The sequence below is a fragment of the Anneissia japonica genome, unplaced genomic scaffold (assembly GCF_011630105.1).
Source record: "Anneissia japonica isolate Jap-2015-1 unplaced genomic scaffold, ASM1163010v1 scaffold287836_len1076198_cov165, whole genome shotgun sequence".
Taxonomy (NCBI): Eukaryota; Metazoa; Echinodermata; class Crinoidea; order Comatulida; family Comatulidae; genus Anneissia; species Anneissia japonica.
Window position 1 is genome coordinate 148,272 of NW_022729021.1, and position 7,859 is coordinate 156,130.

At 44.6% G+C, this 7,859-nt stretch overlaps 1 long non-coding RNA gene across 1 annotated transcript; it reads right to left on the bottom strand.

The window, feature by feature from the left end:
- Positions 1-5,185: 5,185 nt before the first annotated feature.
- Positions 5,186-6,774, bottom strand: LOC117114573. The gene is made up of 3 exons (XR_004446393.1): positions 6,598-6,774; positions 5,865-6,001; positions 5,186-5,390 (listed from the first exon to the last, which is right to left on the bottom strand). It is a non-coding gene; the product is annotated as an uncharacterized LOC117114573 (long non-coding RNA).
- Positions 6,775-7,859: the final 1,085 nt, after the last annotated feature.

The following is a 7,859-nucleotide window of genomic DNA, read 5'->3' on the forward strand; positions in this document are numbered from 1 at the left end:
CCAATTTAGGAAAACTGCAGGGAATATTAGAACTTTGCCCGAACTGCAACAGGCGGTATAGGACCTTCTGGACTGTCTCTGCCTGGATGTAGATTTTGCACCCAATCCCCTGTTTAATCTTGTGGTGGAGGTTCCTTTGAGGGATCCCTGTGCTCAGCAAGATAGGGTAACGGTTGGTGGGGGTCCAGCTGCAGCTGCCCCTTTCCCGGCCGTTTATCAATCACCTGCTGGACAGTCACCCACGGAGGCGCACCCTCACTTACCTACTGTTTAATTATTATGTCTTACAGATAATGACCAAAAAGAAGGCAGAGGAGCCTATGGAGGTGGGCGAGGCAGGCCCAGTCCCCTCACCAGCCCCCACCCCAGGACCAACCATCTGGTGAGTCAGTTCCTACGGGGGCTGGCCCTCAGGCAGGTACTAAAATGCCAGCAGCTGTGGGAGCCACCTTCCAGCCATGGAGGGTTTGCAGATAGGGGAGGCCGAGGACCTCCTGTTGGTACGACCCCCTTCATCACCCTAGGACCCCCCACTACCCCCTCAGCAAGCATCAGCGGCCACTCTTTCCTTTTGGGAAGATGTGACCCTGACCAGTCAGGGCCCCTTGATGACCGTGGGGTTTTTAAGGCCAAGGTCCATCAGGAGGAGTGGGCCACCACACTTCTCATACGGATCGGGGACCGGGGTGAGACCCCTTAGCCGGTACGCCCGTTGGTGCGACGGCCTGGGAGGGGCAAGTTGGCCCGCCACGGTGATGGCCAGCCCGGACAAGCAGGGCATTTACACCTGCTTTACAACTACCCTGGGAATTGCCCTAAGCCACTTTGTGGCCGAACGTCAGCCGGCCTCAGGTTTTGGAAGCCGGGATATCCGATTCCGGAATGTCCCAGTCGCAGCAGCCCGTACTCCTGCGGGAGCCGGCCCCGCAAGCTTTGCCGCCGCAGTTGCGGGTGTTGCCACGGCAAGGCCTTCGGTGTCGGTTCGGTTGTCTGCTGGCGCGAGCGCAGCAGCTGCTCTGGTCGCTTGGACGCTGCCGACAGCGCATCACAGCAGCTTAACGCAGCAGCGTAACGTCTGCTGGCGCGAGCGTAGAAGCGGTTCCAGTGCGCCGGGACGCTGCCGACACCGCGTCACAGCGCAGCAGAGCGACCCGACCTACATCGGTGGTTGGTTCAGACAGCGGTCGTGGGCGGATTCTGACACCCTTCACGGGGGGGGGGGCAGAGCTGCGAGGGTTTGTCACCTATTAAGGGTTTGTCACCTATTCGGCCACCGGTGCTGCTTCGCCCGTGGTCGGGTCTCAGGCCCCACTCAGGCAAGCGCCTGTTCAACCAGTGGAGGATGAGGTAGCAGCAGCGCTGCGAGAGGCGTATAACAGCCACCAACGCCTCCACAGAGCGGTCGCGGCGTCTAGAAGCTGTGAGAGCCAAGAGCGGGCGGTTTGGGTACTGCGCCTTGCCCTCGACAATCACCCTAGGACCCCCACTACCCCCTCAGCAAGCATCAGCGGCCACTCTTTCCTTTTGGGAAGATGTGACCCTGACCAGTCAGGGCCCCTTGATGACCGTGGGGTTTTTAAGGCCAAGGTCCATCAGGAGGAGTGGACCACCACACTTCTCATACGGATCGGGGACCGGGGTGAGACCCCTTAGCCGGTACGCCCGTTGGTGCGACGGCCTGGGAGGGGCAAGTTGGCCCGCCACGGTGATGGCCAGTCCGGACAAGCAGGGCATTTACACCTGTTCGATCCCGTGGCAGGCCACATCGGGTAAACCAACTGCCATGGGAATTGCCCTAAGCCACTTTGTGGCTGAACGTCAGCCGGCCTCAGGTTTTGGAAGCCGGGATATCCGATTCCGGGATGTCCCAGTCGCAGCGACCCATACTCCTGCGGGAGCCGGCCCTGCAAGCTTTGCTGCCGCAGTTGCGGGTGTTGCCACGGCAAAGCCTCCGGTGCCGGTTCGGTTGTCTGTTGACGCGAGTGCAGCAGCAGCTCTGGTCGCTGGGACGCTGCCGACGGCGCATCGCAGCAGCGTAACGTCTGCTGGCGCAAGCGTAGCAGCGGTTACGGTGAGCTGGACGCTGCCGACGTCGCGTCACAGCGCAGCAGCGCGACCCGACCTACATCGGTGGCTGGTTCAGACAGTGGTCGTGGGTGGATTCTGACACCCTTCACGGGGGACAGAGCCGTCGGTCGAGGGTTTGTCACCTATTCGGCCACCGGTGCTGCTTCGTCCGAGGTCGGTTCTCAGGCCCCACTCAGGCAAGCGCCTGTTTAACTACCGGTGGAGGATGAGGTAACAGCAGCGCTGCGAGAGGTGTATAACAGTCACCAACGCCTCCACAGAGCGGTCGCGGCGTCTAGAAGCTGTGAGAGACGAGAGCGGGCCATTTGGGTACTGCGCCTTGCCCTCGACAATCTGCGGTGCTGGTTGAGCTCTTGGGCGATCCGCTCTAGCCTCCGCATCGGTGGTTGGTTCAGACAGCGGTCGTGGGCGGATTCTGACACCCTTCACGGGGGGCATAGCCGTCGGTCGAGGGTTTGTCACCTATTCAGCCACCGGTGCTGCTTCGCCCGTGGTCGGGTCTCAGGCCCCACTCAGGCAAGCGCCTGTTCAACTACCGGTGGAGGATGAGGTAACAGCAGCGCTGCGAGAGGTGTATAACAGCCACCAACGCCTCCACAGAGCGGTCGCGGCGTCTAGAAGCTGTGAGAGCCGAGAGCGGGCGGTTTGGGTACTGAGCCTTGCCCTCGACAATCTGCGGTGTTGGTTGAGCTCTCGGGCAATCCGCTCTAGCCTCCGGATCGTCTGTGAGTACCGCTGGGGTGGCCACTGTTTCTGTGGGAACCGGCCCTGCAGTAGCAAGAGAAAAACACAAAAAAAAGTTCCTGTTTTTTTTTTTGCCATTTCTAATGGCCGTTGTTGTTCTAGAGTTCATGTTTTTATTGTTCATTGGAGTTATTGTTAAAAAAAAAAAAAAGTGATTCCATGATTCCATTATTGTTGCACCACCTCCCCCCATCTTCCTTTCAGTTGCTCACCAAAAGCTTGTGGAGGACAAATTGCCTCCACACCCCAAAATTGGAGGTTCACCATGGCCTCCCTGTTGTAGGTTGGACCTTTAGTCCTCTCATTCGCCAATGTTCTATTCTCGAGCAGCTACTGTTTTCGGGCAGGTTGGCTTGTCTTGTTTTTAAAATCCAAGACCCAATTGGGATATTCAAATTTATCCTGGGCGTTTAAGTTGTATTTCTATAGTGCTGCTTTTCCCACTGGGATTATTTTTGTGTGGAATGTTGGTTGGAACATTTATGTTCCCCACCTTCGCATTTTTAGCGGCTGTGGCGGCCGGTTTACCCATAGGAGCCGGCCCCGCTAGCAATACTGCTTCGGGACTTTCATCGTTCCCTATTGGCATCCTTTTTCGAAATTATGGGATTCACCACAACCCCATTTTTTTTTATCGGTTCTTGGTATTTTCTCTTTCACCAAAAAAAAAAAAAAAAAAAAAACACAACAAAAAAAAAAAAAACAACAACAACTGTGATGAGGAAGGCAGGAGAAGGAATTCTAAAAAAATAAGAGTGGGACGAGTGATGTGCCGCTGCCCCGGTGATTGGTTGTGAATGACGTAATCTATACGTTGCAGCCAATCACCGGGGGAAATCCAGGAGGAGAAGAAACTTGGGACTTGAGATACAGATGAAAAATGGAAAGAGATACCTATACAGTACTACAACCTACCACTAGCAAGTGAATTCCACCAGCGAGTGAATGGTACGTATGTCCACTTTGTCCTATATAGTATCTCGAGTAGTATAAGAATCTATAGAGACCTAGCAAATCTCTATACTAGGCCTAGGATAGCTACAGAGTGTAGGCAAAAAGACTAAAAGAAGAGGCTAGCTTAGAATAGATGAATACAGCACCAGGCCTCAGAAGGTAAGCAGTCACATCATTTTTTTTTTTATCTAGCTAACATAGGCTAGGCCTAGACCTTATTTTTGTTTATACTGTATTTAGCCATAGGCCTATACCTAACTACAGAACAATTGCATATTAACTGAGATAGAAACCTGTCCTAACCCCACAAAAGCCTATAAATAATCATATTTATTACCTGTAAGGGCAGCCTACGGCCTAGGCCATGCCTATAATTATTAAATAGCTATAGGCCAAATTATAAATGTAATTAGAGCAAACAAGTAGATATATGCTTTACTTTTAGCAACATGCCACACATCATAATAATGTTGAATGTCTTTTAGGTTATCTCTGATCCATTTTGCAACCTGTGTATGCCTCTCAGTCACAAGAGCTTGGATTTTTAGTTGCTCAATTTCATTTGCAGCCACTCCCAACTTAAGACCTAGTTCCATATGATAGCTCATTAGGCCGACCAGCCCTCCATAAACTAACGTTAGAATACCGCACTTTCGGCGGTAAACAACAATTAAAACCTCATAAAAAGGGCAACTAATCCGTTTACCTATAATTGAATCCAAGGACACCAGTGTTAAACACTCAGTACTTATCCTTGATAATGTGTTAATCCAATTAATATAGTGAGATAACCCTAACGTTAGTTTATCGAGGGCGGGGTGAGCTAATGTGCCACCTACCATATTTTTCTGGTAACCAAAAAAAAAGAACATACATAGGGCTAGGCCTAGTAAAGCTATGACAATCAAAGTGTAGTTAATCAAATAATATGACTGACAATATATCATTACCTGTACAAGTTGTATGTCAATCACTTTGTTTCTGTTGAGATCCATGAGAGTGAATGACCCATATTTTGCACAATGGCCTACGCTATCAGCTCTTGCATGACCACCTAGGATAACTGGTGCCCCAAGTGTTCTTATTTTGCCCATTATGTTTTGCCTTTTCCTTTTTCCACACCTGCATTGTGGCTGGCTGTAAATACTGTTGTTGGTGTCAATAAAATTTTCTTTCAGTAATAACGCATACATTAATATGCGAAAGAGCATTCAGCGTCTTTCTGACACAGGATCCTGAGAAAAGGATAGAGGCTGATAACAACCGGGTTTCCAGCAGCTATTTCTTTGATTTTTGGTTGGCTGTACCTTGTTGTAATAATATACAGTAAATACATGACAATAAATTCCTAGAACTACTATTTGTAATTCCTTGTTAACTTACATAAATGATGACGAAAGATATGTGTTGTCTGGATTGAAAGTTCTATCAAAGTTGTTTGCATGATGATCACTCTCACAAGGTGAAGAGCTCCTCGCTTTGATTGGGAGTTGATGTGCCTACTGGTATTGCAGTGATTGGTTCTGCAGAAATTGAGTTACCACTTGGTGGTACCTCTGTAAAGGGCAAATCAACTCCAGTGATTTGGGGGTCAGTTTGAGTTTCTGTAAACAGAAGACAATGTTTAGTACTTTTGAATTTCCAAAAATTATCATTTATTTTTATTTTAAAAAGGGCATTTTATTGATATTAAAGTTACTACGGTATGTTTATTAATCATGCAGCAGGTATTTAAACTGCTGCATTTAACAATATCAGAAAATAAAAATATAAAATAAGAATTTTACCTTTGGTACACATTTTTGAGCCAACTTGCACACGCATTGAGCGTTTAGACTTTGTCCTTTTTTTCTGCACTTTGTAGTGGATGTTTTTGAATTATCCTATAATAGTAAAATATACATGTAGATTTAAAAAAAAAAAATCATACTTATCTGAATTACAAACTTAGTACATAGATGTAATAATAATAATAATAATAATAATAATAGCCTATATATTAAGCAACTATAATATAATAAATAAGTATGAGTTGGTAGACTGAGAAAGGAGTACATACAAATAAGTAATATTAATACCTGCAAGTTTCTGCTCTGCTGATATTCTTAACAAACAAGGCTAAGTGAGATGATGCATTTTAAATTGTTGGTACTGGCAATGTGCTTTCACCTTCCTCACTTTTCTGCCTAATATCTTCTAATATGTTTTCAACATACTAGAATATTGAAAAAAAAAAATAATACTAATAGGAATTGACCTAATTATATAATATCGCAATAGTTCTGACATAGCATGCATAGTCTATGGCATCTAATATTAATGATAACATAGGTCTGCCTATATTTTTAGGTTAGCCTCTAATCTCACTACCAAAGCCAAGTACTCTTGATAAGTAGGACCCACCCACCCAGGGAACAGTTAAATTGGTAGGCGTAGAGTAGTATAGGTAGTGGTGGCCTTATTATAGGCCTATGCCTATTTAGGCTATAGGCCTATGCCTATTTAGGCTATAGGCCTAGGCCTATGTAGGCTATAGGCTTAGATAGGTATGTTGAGAATTGAAGTTTATAATTTTCCAATACAGTACATAGGCCTTTTATCAACTGCAAAAGAATCACTGAGGAATATATTTAAAATGTTACATAAACATACGACGTTACTAGGGATACAATTTCATAAACTACTCACTGTAGTACTAGCCTAGGCCTAGTACGCTAGCTTTTGTTGCTAGGTACAGTAGTAAACATGACGCCAACGATGTGCTAGGCAGAAAGGTCGGCGACCTGTCCGACCGAACCAACGTCGACTTACCTGTTTTCTCTGGCGTTTTACGTCCTTTTATTTTCCATTCCCGTTGTTTCCTTTTCTTTTTTTATATGGGGCAGCGTTTTTCTTTAGTCTTGGGACGGAGGGAAGCCCCAGCTTTCGTTTCATTTTGACATGTTATGTCGTAACTTTCTGCAAAGAGATAAATAGAACAAGAGAGCGTACTCCCTTTCGTAAAAACGTCACGCCTGCGTAGGACGCACACTGACGGTTGTAGGTACTTTTTTTATACCCAGTACAGCACGATCGAAGTAAAAACAAAGAAATTGAAGAAAAATTTGACAAATTTTGTAAAAGGTATGCTACAAGGGCATGGAAAAAGAGAAATGAGATCAAAAAAGGAAATGAATGTTTTTGATTTTAGTCCTGTATTACTTTATGACTTTTGATTTACTTTTATGTGCATCTGTGTTATCTGGCCTGATACATATAGTGCTTCTTGTGTGATAAGTGGTGTAGTATAGAGTACAGAATGTACTGTATGTCTTTATATTTATAATTGTGAGTACGGTACAGTCATGTGACTGGGTATACAGTTGTATATGGATATACAGTATATGTACTTATGTCTTATGTACTGTATGTGTATTTCATGTACGTTTGTATGGTGTTTGTATAATTGTTCGTGTGATTGTTTGCATCACTTTATTTTGCCTTAAGTTTTTTTTTTTTTTTTTTAGTTTAAGATTGCTTTTAATTTTTTTTTTAAGTTTAAGATTGCTTTACTTTTATATGGCTGAACAATTTCTTTTTGACTTTTCTTTTTGACTTTTCTTTAATGTCCTTTTTCAGGGCTAGAAATTTACTTTTTCAGCCACTAGCAACCTATTGCTAAAATGTGCTAGTTGTTAAAAATGTAACTAGCAAAATGAGCTTCTCAACTAGTAAAATATATTGATACCAACTCAACACATTATTTTCGGAAAATAAATTGTATGAAAATAACTAATGATGTACTTTTATAAATTTGTGTGTTAAATGTTTTAATATAATATTTTCTGTTATGGTGAGTGTAGTACAATAAATATCACAAAGAAATAGCCAAGTGAGTATAAAAAATCGATTTCTATACCTTGTACATTTATTCACCGGGCTTCAGTGTCAGAAAATTTTTAATATGAAGAAAAAAAATCATGATACAATATAAAAATTTAATATTATACTTAATTTATTTTTAAAAATAAGTTAAGTTTATCATTCATTTAATTTTTATTTTGTATCTGTGATTTTGTTTTCATATTAAATAT